The 21,150-nt window shown below is 38.1% G+C and overlaps 1 long non-coding RNA gene across 1 annotated transcript; it reads right to left on the reverse strand.

Annotated features, from left to right (window-relative positions):
• Positions 1 to 18,445: 18,445 nt before the first annotated feature.
• LOC122000261 lies at positions 18,446 to 20,553 on the reverse strand. The gene is made up of 2 exons (XR_006117050.1): positions 20,325 to 20,553; positions 18,446 to 18,498 (listed from the first exon to the last, which is right to left on the reverse strand). It is a non-coding gene; the product is annotated as an uncharacterized LOC122000261 (long non-coding RNA).
• Positions 20,554 to 21,150: the final 597 nt, after the last annotated feature.

Below are 21,150 nucleotides of genomic sequence, written 5' to 3' on the forward strand. Positions count from 1 at the left end.
GACCTTTGGGTTCATTGGTGGTGGAAAACTTTCCAACCTACGAGTCTTGCTTGGAAGGAAAAATGACCAAGAGACCTTTTAAGGCCAAGAGGTATAGAGCCAAAGAAGTGTTGGAAATGATTCATTCTGATTTATGTGGACCTATGACTATCCAGGCGAAAGGTGGTTTCGAATATTTTTTCTCTTTTATAGACGACTATTCAAGATATGGGTACATTTACTTGATGCGCCACAAGTCTGAGTGTTTTGATAAGTTCAAAGAGTACAAGGCTGATGTGGAAAAACGTCATGGTAAAAATATCAAGACACTACGGTCTGATCGTGGTAGCGCGTACCTCTTAGGAGAGTTTAGGAGTTTCTTATCAGAGGTCGGGATTCAATCCCAACTGTCTGCACCTGGTACACCCCAATAGAATGGTGTGCCAGAACGAAGGAATAAGACTCTTATGGAAATGGTTAGATCAATGATGAGTTATTGGTGTCAACCATATTACATGCCACGTGGTGCATCAAATTAATTAATATTGGAACATTTCAAAACTAAAAATAAGAGATGTAGTATGGAGTCCCAAGTCGTATTTTTCCAAGGTATACTAGTGAATGTGTGTAAATTCTAGGAGTAGTTCCAATAGAATGTGTGTGCATGTCAATGAATCAATCTCTTCAACTACAATTACAGTAGTAATTAAACTCAACTCAACTACTTTTAGAAACCGCAATTACACTCTAAAGCTCATTCACGAAAATATTGAATAGAGGTAAACAAACAATTCCTCCAATTAAGCATTCACAAATTACATTTGATCACAGCAACAAAAGGAAATCCTAAACAGATATTAAAATCCAGCTAACTAAATCATCAAAACTAAACAAACTAATGTGAATTAAAGCTTCTAATTCAAAACACAAACTAGTTAGCGGACAAATTAAGAAGTTTATCAAGATCCAACTAAACAATATCAGAACTGCGGTTTCAAGTAAAGAAAACAAAATAGAATTGCATAAGAAAAACTCAAACAAAACAACATGGCAAAATAAGGAATCAGATCTTAGAATCTGAGCATGTTTGAGACAATTCAAAGATAAAATAAAGAAAACCTAATCTATGGCATTCCACAAACCCAAAACCTCGCCGCAAGCCTTCTTCATCCTGCTGTCAACAGAATTGCCTCAGAGAATGCCCTTGTGGCAATCAACAACAGATCTCGAACTTCCAACTAATCTAACCGATCGTTCATAGCCTCATAGAACGCCCATATAGCTCACAATCGGCTGGAGTTTACAATGCACAAGGAAACAGCGCTGTGTTCTGGAATTTGCGACACCAATCGATTGATCAGATCGATTCTGGAGTTGCGGATGGAATGGAGAACGAGAGTATGATCGAAGCCTCAGAGAACGCCCTTGTAGCTCCGTTGATGATGTAAATCGCGGATCGGAGAACGCCCCTGCATCCAGATTGCGGAAATGGACAGAACATCAGCTGCACGGACTGGAGAACGCCCCTGCCGCTTCTGTGACCTCGGGCGATGATCGCCGGAGCTCAGGAATCGCCGCCGATGAAGAACACTGCTCTCAGATATGGTTTTGGTGAACGGGAGCTGCGGATCGCGCGAAGAAGACGACACTGTAGATGAAAATCGCGACCGAGCCCGACTGTACTATAGCTTCTCATGAAGCTTTTAAATCATCTTCAATCTGATCGGACGGCTAAGAAACTTCTGAGCTAAATCAACGGTGAAAGTTTGCCCAAAATATGATCTGAAGGTACTAATGTTAATATAGGGTCTGGATCTACTCTCCTGTAGGTCGGATCGATCAGATCATCACTGGATGGTCCAGATCCGCCCAGTCTTCAGTGAACGACCCAGATTAATCCGGCTGGATCAATGGCTGGATGAACTCAGATCTGCATCAAAACTTCTGGATCTTCATCAATGGCTCAGATCTGCTCCCCATTAAGTTGGATCGTCCAGATCTTCAACGGATGGTCCAGATCTGTCCTATTCTTGATAAACGGTCCAAAACGACCCAAAGCTTGATCTTCTTGTTTGAACTCCGATTCGAACCCAATTTCAGTCCAAATAGATCCAAATCCAAGATCCTTTGATGCCTACAAAATAAGAATCAAATATTAGCACCAAATACCATGAAAATAAGCTAATTTGCAATTAAGTCCAAAATCAAATGCAATTACAAAATGTAATGTATATGTGAGTTTAAGCTATGAATAGACCATCAAAAATATGCATATTGAATCAAAATAATATAGCTAAATCATGGTTATCAGTTATTCAGAATTACCAAACTCATTTTAGGGATATGCTCTAGAAACGACAGTGTACATTCTGAACTTGGTACCTTCTAAGTCAATAACCTCTACTCCCACAAAATTATGGAATGAGCGTAAGCCTAGTTTGAAACATATTCGAATTTGGGATAGTCCATCACATGTGCTGAAGGGAGACGTTGATAAGTTGGAATCACGTACAGAAGTTCGCTTGTTTGTGGGCTATCCTAAAGGAACGAAAGGTGGTTTATTTTATAGTCCTAAAGATTAGAAGGTCATTGTTAGCACCAATGCCCGATTTTTAAAAGAGGACTATATAATGAACCACAAGCTCATGAGTAAAATTGTTCTTGAGGAAATAATAGAAAACACGTCTACTTTAGTACCAACGGTACAAGATGAGATACCACAAGAAACTGCAACACGTGTCACAAATGATGCACAATTACAAGTAGTGTCTCATCGTAGTGGGAGGGTTGTTTGGCAACTTGATAGATTCGTGTTTTTGGGAGAATCTTCGGACTTGATCCCTGGTGAACATGAACCTGATCCCTAGACATATGATGAAGCACTCCAAGATAAAGAAGCAACATCTTTGCAAAGTGCAATGAACTCTAAAATAGAATCTATATATTCTAATCAGGTCTGGGAGCTTGTGGAACCACCAAATGGTGTACAATCTATTGGATGTAAATGGGTCTACAAAAGAAAAAGAGGGATAGATGGGAAGGTGGAAACCTTCAAGGCAAGGCTTGTTGCAAAAGGGTATACTCAAAAAGAGAGAATCGATTATGAGGAAACATTTTTGCCGGTAGCCATGCTCAAGTCTATCCGAATTCTTTTATCTATTGCTGCTCATATGGATTATGAGGTTTGAAAAATGGATGTCAAGACAACTTTCCTTAACGGAAGTCTTGAAGAAAACATCTATATGAAGCAACTAGAGGTATTCATTGCGAAGGGCAAAAAGCATCTTGTATGCAAGTTCAATCGGTCCATTTATGGACTGAAGCAAGCTTCGAGATCTTGGAACATCTGGTTTGATAAAGTGATCCAATCTTATGGATTCATTCAGTGTCCGGATGAGTCTTGTGTATATAAGAAAAGTGACGGAAACGTGGTGGTATTTCTTGTACTATATGTAGATGACATTTTGCTCATTGGTAACAATGTCAAGGTGTTGTCAGACGTAAGGGTATAGTTGTCCAAGCAGTTTGATATGAAGGACCTGGGAGAATGTGGACATATTCTTGGGATTAAAGTAATAAGGAATCGCAAGAAAAGGATGTTGTGCTTATCCCAAGCTTAGTACATCGATACTATCCTAGCTCGTTTTAGCATGCGAAACTCCAAGAAAGGTTTTCTACCTTTTTGGCATGGAGTACCTTTATCTAAAGAGATGTGTCCTAAGACATCAAAGGAGATAAAGGACATGAATGCAGTTCCTTATGCTTCGACCGTAGGAAGATTAATGTATGCAATACTATGTACGAGACCGGATATTTGTTTTGTCGTGGGCATGATTAGTAGATATCAAAGCAACCCAGGATAGGGACATTGGACTGTCGTAAAGCATATATTAAAGTATCTGAGAAGGAATAAGATTATATGCTGGTTTACCAAGCAGATAATTTGCTCCCTATAGGTTACACAGATTCGGATTTCCAATAAGATAGGGGCAGTAGTAAGTCAACCTTAGGGTATGTGTTTACTTTGGGAGGTGGAGCCATAACATGGAGGAGTGTTAAGCAGAAATGCGTTTCAGACTCCACCATGGAAGCTGAGTATGTGGCAGCCTCTGAAGCAGCCAAAAAAGCTGTATGGCTTATAAACTTCTTGATGGACTTAGATGTGATTCTTGGTTTACCCAAAATTATCACAATTTATTGTGATAATAGTGGTGCAATAGCAAACTCGAAGGAACCACGAGCCCATAAGGCAAGTAAACACATTGAGTGCAAGTACCACCTAATACGAGACATCATATAACGAGGAGAAGTTGTTGTCTCCAAGATTACATCAGCAGATAACCTGGACCCTTTCACTAAGGCCCTTCCAGCGAGAGCTTTTGATGAGAATCAGATGTATGGCAGCATAGTCTTTTACTATCAGTGGGAGATTGTTAAGATGTATACTAAAAGCCTAACTTTTTGTATGAACATTTATTTTGAAATGAGAATCACATTGGTCAAATGTCTGTATTTAGTTAAATGCATTTGTCCATTTAATTTATATTGTAGATAACATGGTGTGTGGTGACACATAGAAGATCATGTTATCAGTTCCTTATAAATTATAAATAGTAGCTCACGACCGAGATGGATAGGGGCAAACCATTAGAATGGTTGTATTGTAATTTGGTATTAGTTTATCTTGACTATAAAATTACACTAGTACACTATGTGTGTATTAAGTAGGACCATTTGAGGTTGTTTCTTTTATACTGACTGCATAAAAGAACAAAACCTCTGTTATTATGGATGTGTGTACTCTTAACCCCGATATAATAACAAACACATATACTTAGTATTTATTTCTTTAATTTATCAAAGGGTGAAATTTATTCAGTTAAATCAATAGGCTCGATAAGTTGGGAAATAATATTATTTATATGATGTGTTGTTGATTATAAAAAGAAATTGTGTCCTAGTAATCTAGGTTGATGATGTCCCCTTGAGGAGCTCAAAAGGATTATCATGTAAACCATGCAGGTGGACTTAGTCCGACATGATAATAAGGTTGAGTGGTACTACTCTTGGAGCTAGATGTTAATTAAGTGAGTTGTCAGTAACTCATTTAATTAACGGGCATACGATATCTTAAATACAGGGAGACTAACACACTCATGATAAGAAGGAGCCCATATTGTAATATGAGATTGGTGCAGTAGTTCAACAATAACTCTTTAGTAGTATGAGTTATTATTGATGAACTTGAGTTGGGTGTTCGGGTCAAACACAGGAAGCTCAAGTCCATCAGGAGGCCAAAACCAATTCCTCCTCTCGGTCCCTGTTTTAGCCTCTATAAAGTCTCGCATTCACCCGTTTTGGTTTTGCTTCCTACCCAAGAAAGGGACCGGCCACATCCTTGCTTGGTGCCCTAACAAGGGGTCGACCAAGCCTTGCTTCCTACCTAAGAAAGGGGTCGGCCAAGTCTTGCTTGGTGCCCAAGCAAGGGGCTGACCAAACCAAAAGAAAAGAAAAAGAAAAGAAAGAAAAAAAGGGGAGATTTTTTCTCAACAGAATTAGATATTTTTCTAAAAAGAATTACGTTGATTCTTTCTTAGAAATTTTATAAAAAGAATTATATTAATTCTTTCCTAAGAAATTTTTCTAAAAATAATTATTTTAATTCTTTCCTAGAGATTTTTCTAAAAAGAATTATGTTGATTCTTTCTTAGAAATTTTCTAAAAATAATTATACTAATTCTTTCTTAAGAAATTTTTCTAAAAAGAATTATGTTAACTCTTTTCTAGATATTTTTTCTAAACAAAAATCTATTAATTTTTCTCCTTTTTTATTTGGGGCAAAGGGTTATAAAAGGAGAGGAGGTCATGCCACAAAAAATAATCAATTAAGAATTGATAAGTTTTTCTCCACAACTAAAAACCCTCTCCTTTCCCTTAAGGTTGGCGCCCCATCTTTCTCTTTTCTTTTGTTTCCTCTAGGGCCGACACCCCACTTCTTTTCTTCTTCCCTTTTCTTCCCTCTAGGGCAGACGCCCCATCTTCTCTTGGATGCCGGAGATTGGAGGAAAAGAAAACGAAGAGATGAAGCACCTTGGTGGCCGGCGGTTTGGAGGAGAAGAAGAAGGAGGAGGCGTTCCTTTCTTTGCATCCTTTGGTGGTAGGCGGCTTGGAAACAAAAAGGGTTCGGGTGTTTTTGTCTTGGTAGATCGTCGCCCACACAACGTCCAAGAAGAGGAGAGAAATACGGCAGAAGATCAAGAGGTCTTTGTCTACAAAGAAATGTACAACTAGTTATTTATTCTGTAGTACAACTAGTTTTGTTTTCTTTGTATGGATCCTGAAATACCAACACAAGAGGCTAGCGATTTCGTGTTTTCATTTTTGTGCTTCGATTTTGTGTTTCGATCTTGTGCTTCGATTGAGGTCTCTGTAGTTAAACCTAAGGTTACTGTGAGAAGTTTAAATATTCAATTTCTTTGAGAGGCTTTGTCTAGGAAGTGGTGGATGCTCCCATAACCAAGAAGGCCTAGTGCCTCGCCAACGACCTGGAAGCCAATCCTTGAAATGGATATTTAATCAACTTCTGTAATATGGTTTAACTTCTGAAGAATACAAGGGTTGAACTTGGAGTAAAAATGTTAAGTTTCGTTTCCAATCCAAGTTTAACTTTGAAGAATGGACTTGGCGTAAAAATGTTAAGTTTCGTTTCCCATCCAAGTTTAACTTCTGAATAGCACATAGGTTGCTAGGAAACGTTCTGTGCTTGTACAAATTTTTGTATAGGGGAAACAGAATGGTATTTCGAGTAGCACCCAACATTAGGGAGCTGGTGTGAGGCTGATGCAACAACATATTCAGGTTGTTGAGTTAGTGGAGCAATCTTTGATAGCAAATAGGCCCTTACTCAACTGAAATAAGGTCAATTAGTACTTGATCTAGCGACAGACAGTCTATCTACTTTTGACTTTGCTTACATGAGAGGCAGACTTTGTCTATCTCAACAACCTGGGAAACACATATGGATGTTGTGAATTGATGATAGGGACATGCTCACACATCCACACCTACAGCGTGATCATATTATGTAAATGAAATAATAAACAATAATACTATGAAAAAGTATTCTAACTTACAACCAATAAAGTTGGAAATCCTTTTAGCATGAGAAACATCGTTGTACTAATGTCCTATGATTTTGGCCTCAAAGTTACTGCCAACCCAATTGGCTCTATTTAAGGAGCCATGTAACTGTAGATTGCATGACACCAATTATACCTAGCTAGATTGTCAAAATTATCTAGGCAGTCTATTAGTGATAGCATAGGTAACCTAGGAATGCTGCTAGTACTAAAAAAATATATACAAAAAATATAAAATAATCAGGTGGTAATACTGTTTGTCAGATAATGGATTTTAGGGTTTAGGGTTTTTAGGAGATCATGAACTCCTTATAAGTTTTTCCAACTCCTTACATGTACAACCTTTATCCTTGAAATGTTGTAAATACAATAGGCTAGAGGCATCATTTGATTCTATTGGTATTGGTTCTCCCCAACCTAGTAAGACAAGAATGATCATCACATCGGTCTTTATAAAGTTTAATTTTTCTCATAGAAATTGAAGATATTTTACTCAACATCACAATTACCAAACATATTTTGAACAAGACCTCTAATATATAGTTTCTCGGGGATGTCCAAAACCCAAGCAAAGGGGGAGCTTCAGATCAGCTTTGTTTGTTCAATACTTGGGGGCACAGATGTAATAAATTTTTTTAATTGGGAAACATTGGTTTTCCAATCCATTCTCTTCGTGTGACCTCTCATGAGGCGACTGGTTCGAGCAACATTCTCACTAGATAAATTTGAAGACATCTTGAACTGTAAAACCATAAATAACAAGTGAATATGTTGTATATAGCATAGGAGAGTCCAAGCTTTGATGTCAAAACTTCCTAAACAGAGTTAGGTAATGAACAGTAAACCCTATACTCCTATCGCTATAAACCCTAATCCACCAATATCATAACCACTATTGAAAACCCTAGGATGGACCATCTGTTGGTGCGGGAAGCATCCTATGATTGAACCTAAGTTTTGATAATGGAAAAGGGTTCAAAGTTAAGTTTATTTGTTATCTAACGTGTTTGAATGAGTTTGCAGGAAAGTCCTAAGTGTGCTTAGGCAAAAGTCCTAGCTGCGGTTAGATAGGTGGAAACCCTAGGGGGTGGTAACTCTAGGTCCTAGGGGATGGTAACCCTAGGTCCTAAGGGGTGGTAACCCTAGGCGAAAAGTTTTGACGGGTCGAGGGTTTGGGAAAAAGTCCTAGAGTTGGGGACTCTAGGTGGAAAGTCCCGGTGTCGCGAACCAGGTGGAAGATTGGACGAGTCGTGGAGCGGACGTCTAGCAGAAAGTCTTGGAACCTAGGGCGCTGAGCAAAAGTCCAGTCGGTCTGGAGGACTGGTCTGGCAACAGGTATATTCTATTGAGTGGAGTAGGTAAGGGTGCGTTCCCCGGTGAGGGAACAGTAGACGTCGGTTCGACCTAGGGTTTCTAGTTGGAAATCCGAAGTCAGAACCGGACAGTCCGATGACTGTCAAATATTTATCTTAATCTTATTTTATTATGTCTAACTCTATTTTGTAGGATATATATTGTATTTTGGACTAACACATCTTGCAGGGAAGCAAAAAGGATGTAAAGCCTCGGATGAACAGTACTCGAGGCACCCTCCATGGAGTTGGGAGGCGCCTCGGGTGCACTAGCCAAACACCTCCGCGCAGCAGGGCATAGGGCACCCTCCATGGAGTTAGAGGCGCCCTGGACGCTGAGCAGAGGGCGCTCTCCATGGAGTTGAGGGTGCCCTAGACGCTGGTGGAGGACATCTTCCATGCAGTTGGAGGTGCCCTCAGACAGATAAGCAGTGAAGGAGTCAAAGTTTATCATCGCTGCGGATTCGGCGGGGATGAGGGCGCCCTCCATGGTGTTGGAGGCGCCCTCCACGGGCTACTTAAGCCCAGTTCGAGCAGTAACAAAAATACAACAAGAACTCGCAACCATTCTTCTGTGTGCTGCTCAAAGGATGATCCAATAAAGCTGTAACAAGACACCGACGACTCGAAACTTTAAAATTCTGTATTTTTCGTTGTCGGTATAATTTCATTACTGCTTTACTTGTATTTCAAATTGTAAATTCCCGAGCTTATAGTGATTTTCCAAAGTAAATACTCAACGAGCGTGGGTCTCGGAGTAGGAGTCGCCACAGGCTCCGAACCAAGTAAAACCAACGTGTCATTTCTTTTATTACTTTTATTCCGCTGCGTATTACTCGATTTCTTTAAACGAACAAAATAGTCACGAGCGTTATTCACCCCCCCTCCCCCTCTCGCGCTTTCGATCCAACACCATCAGTGAAATAAAACTAAAGAAACGTACAGGTTGAAGGAGAGTCAGGAGACACTCGATACGAAAATCGCCAAACTCTGGATAGCGACAGATATTTCAAGAACAACACCACATTAGAGTTGTTCTATATAAAGTTTATGGGTCAGATTATGGTTAGGTGTATATAAAGTTAATAGATCAGGTATATAAAGTTAATGGATCGGCTATCAAATTAGCGACCCTAGTGTTGATCCCCTAAGATCACCATGTTGGTGCTGGTCTTTTAGAATCAACATTACATTGGTGCTAACACCACATTGGTGTTGGTCTTGCAAAATCAGTACCACGTTGGTTCTGGCCTTACAAAATAAAAAAAAATATATTAGAAATATTTAATTTTATTTATAAAACTTTTAAAAGGATAATTTTATGCATGGTAAAATATTATTTTCACAATAAAAAAAATCAAAATCAATGATCAATTAGATCACATAACAATAATTTTATTAATTTTATTAATAAATTTAAAAGGACAATTAAAGAATATTTTTATCAAAAGGATAAAATTTATAGAAAATTAATAGTAAATGTTAAATATGTTTTTGATTTTCTAAAGTATTTTATAAGAAACTATCAATTACTAAAGTGTATGCAATAAATAAATTACAGTAAGAGAGAAGAAAGAAAAGGAAAATGATAAAATTTTGAGAGAACATTATCTATCAAATAGTCTTGTCATAATTCAAAGCGTCACATAGCATTCCACTATTTTACTTATGTTTTCGAAGGGGTAAAGCAACTTTTCCATATAGTAACTTCCTATCATGATTTGATAAGACTTCTCTAATTTCTTTATAAACTTCTTAATGTTTTGTTTGTGAACATCTCTTCTATGCTTCATTCATTTCTTTGTCCATGTAGATGACACAAAATCCCTTAAGAGACTAAATAAAAACACCAGATGTTGCAACACCCTCGAGCAGTTTAAAGACGAGACCTTCTGAGAGGGGCGTTAAAATGCTCTTGCCTTTGGAGCAATCCTCTTCGGATTCTAACCACATTTTTCTTATTTCACTAGATTCCTCGAATTTGGAAACTTATTCCACTTCCTGGTGACATCTTGCTACTCTTTTCTTTACCATCTAACCAATTTATTTTATTCACGATGCACACATTCATTTTCTGAATCTTATGCTCAATCTAGATATGTTAATCGAAACAGGATCTCTGACTAAAATCTTGAACAAGAGGTGGATTAAACCTCATATAAAAATCTTAACATAGCAAAGAGACTAGACACGAAGCGAACTGAATGTTGTTCTTCATAGAGAGAGTAATCAAAGCAAAATTTAATTTGCTGAGCCAACACTTGGGTAAAATTGATATGGCACTAGAAGATTCCATAACCCATAGGACTAGGTGTGAGCAATAAAAGGAAAATGATCATCCCTGAGCGTCTTCTCATGAAGTCTTTCATTAGTAGTTTCATAAACATTTACAAAGATGTATCCCTTAAAGAATAACATTTATACTGTAATCGAAAATTGACTTCTTACGTCTCAAAATAATATGAATATTTCTCCATCTCATTTTGAATTTGTTTAATCAATTTCTCCATTGGTCTTAAAAACCAGCACCAACATGGCCTTATGTACTCATCACAAAGCCTGGTGCTAGTTTCCAAAGATCAACACCAAGGTTGTGCTGATCTTCTCATACGAGCACCACAATATACAAAAAGATTCAAATCATTTAGAGCAATACTAGAAAAGTTAAAAAAAAAAACATTATATGTGGGCACATTTGGACTCTCTTGATCTATGTAAATTCATAGGACTTGGAATAAATCCGATCAGAGTCTTCTAGGTTCACCAATAAATTTTGACTGAAACCCGTTGATTGACCTAGGGGTTTGGATGCTTGAAATTTTTACATAGAATGGATGGGGTAAGTGTCTAGAATGTATATATGACCTCCAACCATGGTTCTGAGACTCCCACAAAAGCTATGGTCACATGTCAAGTGGTACAGACGTTGAGCTAGTCTTGCAATACTAGCACCAATGTAGTCTGCTGGTCTTGCAAAACTAGCATCAATGTGGCTTTGGATTTTCATCACAAAGCATGGTGCTAGTTTCTAAAGATCAGTACAAAGGTGGTGTTGATCTTCTCATACCACCAACACCACTATGTATAAAAATATTTAAATCATTTGGACCAATGCCGAGAAGGTCTAAAAAGAGTAAATAAGAGCATATTTTGACTCATATGAGTCATGTGAACCCATAGGACTTGGAATGGGTCTGATCGAGGTCTTCAAGGTCCATCAATAAGTTTTGACCGAAACCCATTAATTGACCTAGGGGTTTGAATTTATAAATTTTTGGCATGGGATAGAAGGGGTGAGTGTCTAAAATATATATATATGGTCTCCAACCATTGTCCTGAGACTCCCACTGGAAGCTATGGTCGTGTGTCAAGTGACACAAACCTTGGTGCTGATCTTGCTAAACCAGTACCATGTTGGTGCTAGTCTTTCAAAACCAGCACCACATTGGTGCTAGTCATGCAATATTAGCACCAATATGGCCTTGGGTTCTCATCACAAAGCATGGTGCTGGTTTCCGAAGATTAGTACCAAAGTGGTGTTGATCTTCTCATACCAGCATCACTATGTACAAAAAGATTCAAAACATTTGGACTAATGCTTGGAAGGTCTAAAAAGAGTAAATCAGAGCATATTTGGACTCCTGTGAGTCATGTGAACTCATAGGACTTGGAATGAGTCCAATCGGGGTCCTTTAGATATATCAATTGATTTTGAACAAAACCCATTAATTAATCTAGGGGGTTTGGATTTCTAAATTTTTTTATATGGGATGAAAGGGGTGAGTGTCTAGAATATATATATATATATATATATATATATATATAGGGCTCTAATCATGGTTATAAGACTCTCACAAGAAGCTATGATCATGTGCCAAGTGGCACAGACCTTGGTGTTAGTCTTACAAAACCAGTACCAACGTGGTGCTGGTATTGCCTAACTAACACTAACGTGGCCTTGAGTTTTCTTCACAAAGCATGGTGTTGGTTCTGAAGATCGACACCAAGGTGGTGCTGATCTTCTCATACTAGCACCACTATATGCAAAAAAGATTTAAATCTTTTGGACTAATGCTAGCAAGGTCTAAAGAGTAAATGAAGGCATATTTGAACTTTTGTGAGTCATGTGAACTCATAGGACTTTAAATGAGTCCTATAGGGGTTCTCTAAGGACATAAATGAGTATTGACTGAAACCCATTGATTGATCTAAGGGATTAGGATTTCTGAATTTTTTTTCTTGAGATGGAAAAGGGTGAGTGTCTAAAATATATATATGACCTCCAACCATTGTTCTAAGACTCCCACAAGAAGCTATGGTTATGTACCAAGTGGCATAGACGTTGGTGCTGATCATGCAAAATCCACACCAACATGGCCTTGGGTTTTCATCACAAAACATAGTGTTGGTTGCCAAAGATCAACACCAAGGTGGTGTTGATCTTCTCATACCAACACCACTATGTACAAAAAATTCAATTCATTTAGAGCAGTGCTAGGAAGGTATAAAAACACTATATAAGGGCACATTTAGACTCTCTTAAGCCATGTGAACTCACAGGACTTGGAATGAGTCCAATCAGAGTCTTCTAGGTTTACCAATGGGGTTTGACCGAAATCCATTGATTGATCTAAAGGTTTAGATGTCTAAAATTTTTGCATGGGATAGATGAGGTGAGTGTCTAAAATGTATATATATGACTTCCAACCATGGTTTTGAGACTCCCACAAGAAGCAATGGTCGTGTGCCATGTGGCACGAATGTTGGTGCTAGTCTTGTAAAACCAGCACCAACGTGGTGCTGGTCTTACAAAATTGGCACCAACATGGCCTTGGATTTCATCACAAAGAATGATATTGGTTTCCAAAGATTAGCACCAAGGTAGTGTTAATATTCTCATACTAGCACCAAGGTAGTGAGCCATGTGAACCTTAAGGACTTAGAACTGATCTGATCGGGGTCCTTTAGGTCTATCAGTGAATTTTGATCAAAACTCATTGATTGACCTAGGGGGTTTGGATTGTAGGATCGAAAGTGCTCGAGGGGGGGGGGGGGTGAATAACACTAGTGGCTTTTATTTTTGTTTCGGAAAACTTTGAGTAATACACAATGAAATAATAAAACACAAACACAAAAACACATTAAGGGTTTTATTTGGTTCGGAGCCTATGACGACTCCTACTCCAAGGCCCACGCTCGTTGAGCATTTACTTTGAGTAATCACTATAAGCTCGGAAATATAAAATTTTGATTTACAATATAAAGTAAAATGGAAATTATACCGACAATGAAAAATAGAGAGTTTGAAGCTTCAGGTCATCGGTGTCAAGTTATAGCTTTGTAGAATCGATCTTTGAGCAGTACACGGAAGAAGGATTGTTGGTTTTTGTTGTCTTCTTGTTGTTGGTCGAACTAGGCATATATATCCTGTTGAGGGCACCCTCAACCTCATTGAGGGAGCCTCCAATCCCCGGGTCAGCTGTGCATGGATAAGCCCTGCTTCGTCACTACTTATCCTCTTGAGGGGGCCTCCAAGCTCCATGGAGGGCGCCCCGGGACTGTTTATCTGAGGTTTTCTTGTTCACTTTACGTCCTTCAAGGTATGTTAGTCTACAAATAAAGTATACCCTGCAAAATAGAGTTAGCACAATAAAATAAGACAAATAAAAGTAATTTTAACAATCACCGGATAGTCCAGTTCTAACTTTAGATTTCCCTTCTAGAAATCCTAGGTCAAACCGACACCTACTGTTCCCTCACCGGGGAACGCATCATCACCTACTCCACTCAGGAGAGTTTACCTGTTGCCAGTTGATCCTCCAGATCAACTGGACTTTTGCTCAGCGTCCGAAGCTTCTGGTCTTCATGCTGGACGTCTGCTCCATGACCCGTCCAGTCTTCCACCATGTTCGCCACACCAGGACTTTCAACCTAGGGTTACCACCCCTTAGGATTTTGCCCGAAGCTCTCGACTCGCCAAGACTTTCTGCCTAGAGGTACCACCCCCTAGGACGTAGGGTTACTGCCTCCTAGGGGTTTCCCTTTGCCTAACCTTAGTTAGGACTTTTTCTCACCTAGGGTTACCACCCCCTAGGACCTAGGGTTACCACCCCTAGGGTTTTCCACCTGCCTAATCGCAGCTAGAACTTTTGCCTAAGTACACTTAGGACTTTCCTACAATCTCATTCAAACTCGTTAGATAATAAAATAACTTAACTTTAGACCCTTTGGCATAATCAAAACACAGGTTCAATCATCGAATGCTTCCTGCACTAACATGGATTTCTAAATTTTTAGTAGGGGATGGAAGGGGTGAATGTCTAGAATGTATATATGACCTCTAACCATGGTTCTGAGACTCCTACAAGAAGTTATGGCAGCATGGCAAGTGGCACGGACATTGGCATTGGTCTTGCAAAACCAGCACCATGTTAGTGCTGGTCTTTGCAAAACCAGCAGCAACATGACCTTGGGTTTTCATTACAAAGCATAGTGCTGGTTTTTGAAGATCAACACTAAAGTGGTGCTGATCTTCTCATACCAGCACGACTATGTATAAAAAGATTGAAATTGTTTGAACCAATGCTAGGAAGGTCTAAAAAGAGTAAATGAGAGAATATTTGGACTCTTGTGAGCCATATAAACCTATAGGACTTGGAATGTGTCTAATCGGAGTCCTCTAGGTTCATCAATGGATTTTGACCAAAGCCTATTGATTGACCTAAGGGGTCTAAATTTCTGAATTTTTGACATGGGATAGAAGGGGCGAGTGTCTAGAATGTATATATGACATCCAACCATGGTTCTGAGACTCCAAAAAGAAGATATGGCTGTGTACTAAGTAGCAACGGACCTTGGTGCTAGTCTTTTAAAACCAGCACCACGTTGGTGTTGGTCATGCAAAACCAGGATCAACGTGACCATGATTTCTCATCACAAAGCATGGTGTCAGTTTTCAAAGATCAACACCAAGGTGGTGTTGATTTTCTCATGCCAGCACCACTATGTACAAAAAGACTCAAATCGTTGGACCATTGCTAGGAAGGTATAAAAAGAGTAAATGAGAGAATATTTGAATCTTGTGAGCCATGTGAACTTATAGAGCTTGGAATGAGTCCAATTGGGGTCCTCTAGGTCCATCAATAGGTTTTAGCCACAACCCATTGATTGACCTAGGGGGTTTTGATTTTCGAATTTTTGGCATAGTACGGAAGGGGTGAGTGTCTAGTGTGTGTGTGTGTGTGTGTATATATATATATATATATATGTCCTCCAACTATGGTTCTGAGACTTCCATAAGAAGTTATGGTCTCATGCCAAGTGGCATAGACGTTGGTGCTTGTCTTGCAAAACCTGCCCCTTGGTGCTGGTCTTGCAAAACTAGCACCAACATGGCCTTATGTTTTCATCACAAAGTATGGTGCTTGAAGATCAACACCAAGGCGGTGTTGATCTTCTCATATCAGTACCACTTTATGTAAAAAGATTCAAATCATTTGGACCAATGCTGGCAAGGTCTAAAATGAGTAAATAATGGTATATTTGTACTCTTGTGAGCCATGTGAACCCATAGAACTTGGAATGGATCTGATCAGGGTCCTTTAGGTCCATCAATGGATTTTAACAGAAACCCATTGATTAACTTAGGGGGTTTAGATTTATGAATTTTTAGCATGGGATGGAAGGGGTGTGTTTGTGTGTGTGTGTGTAACCTCCTACCATGGTTTTGAGACCTCCACAAGAAGCTATGGTCACATGCCAAGTGACACGGTCATTGGTGTTGGTCTTGGAAAATTAGCAACACATTGGTGTTGGTCTTGCTAAACCATCACCAATGTGGCCTTGGGTTTTCATCACAAAGCATGGTACTGGTTTTCGAAGATCAGCACCAAGGCGCTACTAATCTTCTCATACTAGCACTATTATGTATAAAAAGATTCAAATCATTTGGACAAATGTTAGAAAGGTCGAAAATGAGTAAATGCGGGCATATTTGGACTCCTGTGAACCATATGAACCCATAAGACTTGGAATGAGTCTGATCGAGGTCCTCTAGGTCTATCAATGAGTTTTGACTGAAACCTATTAATTGACCTAGGGTGTTTGGATTTTAAATTTTTGCATGGGATGGAAGATGTGAGTGTCTAGAATGTATATATGACCTCCAACCATGGTTCTGAAACTCCTACAAGAAACTATAGTTGCATGCCAACTAGCATGGAGTTGGTGTAGGTCTTACAAAACCAGCACCATCTTGGTACTGATCTTTTAAAAATAGCACCACATTGGTCTTCCATGATATGAAAGATATGAGTGTGGAAAAAGGTAGAGTACTGTGAAGTCATGGTTCTAAGTATCCTATGAGAAGTTATAGTTGTGTGCCAAGTGGCACAGATCCTAGTATTGGTATCATATTCATAATACCAGCACTGATATAGTGTTGGTCTTCACATATCAACATCACTATGCCAATAACATTGTATATTCTATTTGGCTTGATAGTAAATTGATTTCTGTGATTATTCAGTGTAAATTTCATATTTCATACACAACGATCTTCAATACTTGATAAACAATATTATTAACACCAAATCAACCATATCACAAGTATTTCATTACATTTACTATGGCGCCGTATTTACTAAGATTGTTACAAATATAATATAGAAATCACATAAGACTGATGAAACCATAGCTCTACTATATTTTACAAATACAGATATACAAATAACATAAGTACACAATATTAGCTTTACAATCCCTATCCAAGTTTTCATGTTATAGCACAATAGATAATTAGACTGAAAATATTGAAAACTTATCTCTCAAAATTAATACCGATATATCTATTCTAATTTTTTTGTCTACGTGTTTGAAGTCCATTTCAGATCATATAACAATCATCTAATGAATTGCAAGACAAAGAAGCCACAACCATTACTGTAAATAACATGAGCAATTTAGTATTTTAAATTTAAGATAAATTTACATATTCACACTGACTCTCTTAAACTTACCTGGTTTTTTTATTGTGGACAATCAACTGTGACATAGGCTTATTTGTTAAAAGGATGGTGATATTTTAAACCATGATAAATAGAAGCAAGTTTCTCAAGAGAAAATTCTTTTAATTTAGATACCTATAAGAATGAAATGGAAAAACTAATATCAACTGTAATTTATACTACAATGCTAACATAAATAGGAATATTATATTCTCACTAATGTTTCAAAATCTGACGATGATTTATCATTATGCTCAAGAGAGTTATAATGATTGAAAATCATTGCTTTTGTGTTGATAGATAACAAGTGAAAGTGTACATCATCTGTGGTAATAGGTATAAAAATATACCTAGCGACTCCCTCTACCATGTCAGTTTTTATGATTTGTGTCGTGGCAGTCTTTCATAAAAATTTTGATATTGACTATAATTGTGAAAAGAGATATATAAGTATCCAATTAACAATATATTCAACCATTTTATATTATTTAATAATTTAAATTCCTTATAGAGAAACTAGTTGAAAAATATATAGAGTTGTTGTGTAACGACCACCCTTCTTACTACTCCTACTACTTTCTAAAATGACCGTTACTTATCTACTAACTCTACTTAGCCGGTTTATTAAAAATCTCTAGGAAAACCCTACCGAAAAATTTCGGCAGAGTCTCTCCGGTATCGGTGACCATTTCCCATAATACAAGCATAATATACTCAGCCACAGGCGGCTGGAACATATATCTTCACAACCACGCAGTATAATATCACAAATAAAAGAAGGAAACTACCCTATCAATAGCAAACATCAATATCACTCCATCAATAGAACCCAACTACAAATGCGGAATAAACTTAATTACAATATCGACCCATAATAGCATTAAAAGAAAACTAAAGAACTCTAAACAGAAAAGTCTTAACAATTCCTTAGCAAACTCTTGATCTCCCCATAGTTCAGCTATCACACACTTTCATCACCACCACCTTGTCGCCTTCCTTGCTAAATCTTTTCCTTTCCTTTATCTGCAGTAGGAGGAAGTGCAGTCTATAAGCATAAAGCTTAGTGAGTGCTATCTACTCACAAAAACTCGATATGCATATATATAAATAAAAACATGCTAAAACTGAATACTAACATATAAAATTACTCATGCTCATAAATAGCAAAGGAATCATGCTAACTGAAATACTAAACATGTATAGCTAAACATGCTCATAAACCAATAAAACTATAACAGCATGCTGAAAGCAAATAAAACTAAACATGCTGAATAATCTAATAGCAAGAAACAAATAAAACTACTACTGCATGCTTCAAATAACAAGAAACTAAACTTTCTAATTCTAAACATATTTGAAGCTTGTTTCATTTGTTTCAAAACTTATACTTTAATACTTCAAAATAATAATAAATTTCTTTTGGGCCCGGCATTGTACCACTTAGCGCGCATTCTTAATAAGAATCGAGGTAGCTAATCCCGAAACTACTAAGATACTTCTAGGCCTTGTGCCTAGGGGCAACTTGGAGCCCATCCCTTGGACCTTTTGTCCGGTACATGCCCTTTAAAAAGTAAAATACTTTCTTTATAACTTCTTTATACTTGCCCTTACTTGGCATTTAAGCAAACACCTTGTGTGCGCTTTTGATATTAAACACCTTGTGTGTGCTTTTGATATTAAACTTCTGAAATTGAGATCAAGTTAAAGTCTTGGTCTTTCTTAGCTTACAACTTCTCATATTAGTCCAATAGCAAAAGACTAAAGACAGGAATCATTACTGCTCATGTTAAACTGATACTTTAAAATGGCAGGGCTGCTCATGCTACTAAATCAACAATAAGTACTAAATCTGAAATGCTACAAGGTGCTGTTCGTACTTGTAAAATGCTCAAGAAATAGATATTGAATTGCTAAAAAAAAAAATTAACTATGCATACTTTAAGCTTAAGCTGTTCATGTTCGTTGAGCATAGGGATCCAAGACTAAAAATGCTAAACATACTAAGGATCAAAATATGATTACCCTTTTAGCAGATCTAAACTCCAAGAACAGGCTGAGAAAACTAAGTAGCATGCTAAATTGAAAGGGCTGTTCATGTGTAAGAAATAGTAAAGGAACTAAATCTGTAAGCTTAATGTACTGGACAATTTTGTTCCATGGCAGGGCAAATTGTAAGCTTTATTATAAAAGCCGAACTCCATAATTAAGAGGTTGTTCATGCTTGCTAAGTGGTAAATATAGAATTTCTAATTCACCCGGCAGTGCATACTTATTAAGCTATAAGCTCAAACGAAACTAAATCTTTTCATGATCGGTACCACAACGAGAAGACAAAAAGAATCAATTACTACGACATTTATTCCTCCTATCACGTGCTACAGCAGTGAAGAAGAAAAACAATTGCCACATACTAATCTAATTAATTCTTTCATTTTTTTCCAGTCCAACAAATTGAATTGTGATACCCTGTAGCAAGGAAAACTAATTACTGCTATTAAACATGTAACTCGTTTTTGCCCATTGCCCTAATCCATAAAATCACAGCATACAATTCCTCCCGGAATTTTTTTGAGGCACGGCAGGTTACCAAAAGGAGCTAAATACTCCTCACACTTCTCCCTAAATTTTCCTTCTCCATCTTCTTCCTTTCAACCTCACGGCAGAACCCTTTAACCCATCAATCCTCACAGAAATACAGAAATCCTTAGGCAGGTTACAACCAAAATGCAAAGGAAATCAATTCAGGTTCACGGCAGTAAATCCAAATAAAACAGCAAGTTCCGAAACCAAACAAAAAGAGAAGATCAATATCGCGGAACCACTCCTACTGCAGGTGAGAAGCAACTCACCGACGATTCTTGGACTTACAACCGAGAAAGAGAGGTGCTAGGGTTTCGGGTGAGCTCCAAATCCGGCGTTTCCTCGCGTCCGCGTGGTCCCCTCGACGAGATGGCCACGAACGTGTGAGGATCTCGCGGGAACACCCCTTGGCCGGCGCCGGAGAAAGGAAACTTAGCTCCGCCGCCTCTTTCGCCCGAGCAGAAATCGCTTGGAGAAGGAACTCGGCGCCGTCGCGAGAGGAGAAGGAAATTTAGAGAGAAATTTTAGGTTTTTCGGAAAATAAAAACCTAATTTCTTTTCTTATACTCGGTTATAATTATAACTATGCTTTAAATCAATTAATTCGCATATCTGATTAACAAATCGAGCGCAGCTCGGTTGGTTGGCTGGGTTTTAACCGAGTCCAGGGTCTCGGCTTCAATCCCTCAGCCGCGCACTTTTTCCCAATTTATTCCCTAATCATTAACTATGCTATAAACTTAGTTCTCACCATATAAGGTTAACAAAACCGTTTAGCTCAGCTGGTTGGGGCCGGTTTTGCTTGGGTCAGTCCAACCCGAGGTCGTGGGTTCGAATCTCACCTTCAACGTTTTTTTTATAAAAAACTTCTTTCTTTGTGTAACCCTACTAAATGACCTCCAAAAATTACGTAAAAATACTCTAAAAATTCCTAAAAATCTCTAGAATATTTTAAAAGTATTTCCAAATATTTTTATGGACTTTTAGAACTTGAAATAGGGAAAATTGGATCGTTACAATTCCCCATACCTTATAAAAAGTTCGTCCTCGAACTTAGAACAATTCCGGATACTTCTATCTCCTACTGTCCTCCCG

The sequence above is a fragment of the Zingiber officinale genome, chromosome 7A, assembly GCF_018446385.1.
Source record: "Zingiber officinale cultivar Zhangliang chromosome 7A, Zo_v1.1, whole genome shotgun sequence".
Taxonomy (NCBI): Eukaryota; Viridiplantae; Streptophyta; class Magnoliopsida; order Zingiberales; family Zingiberaceae; genus Zingiber; species Zingiber officinale.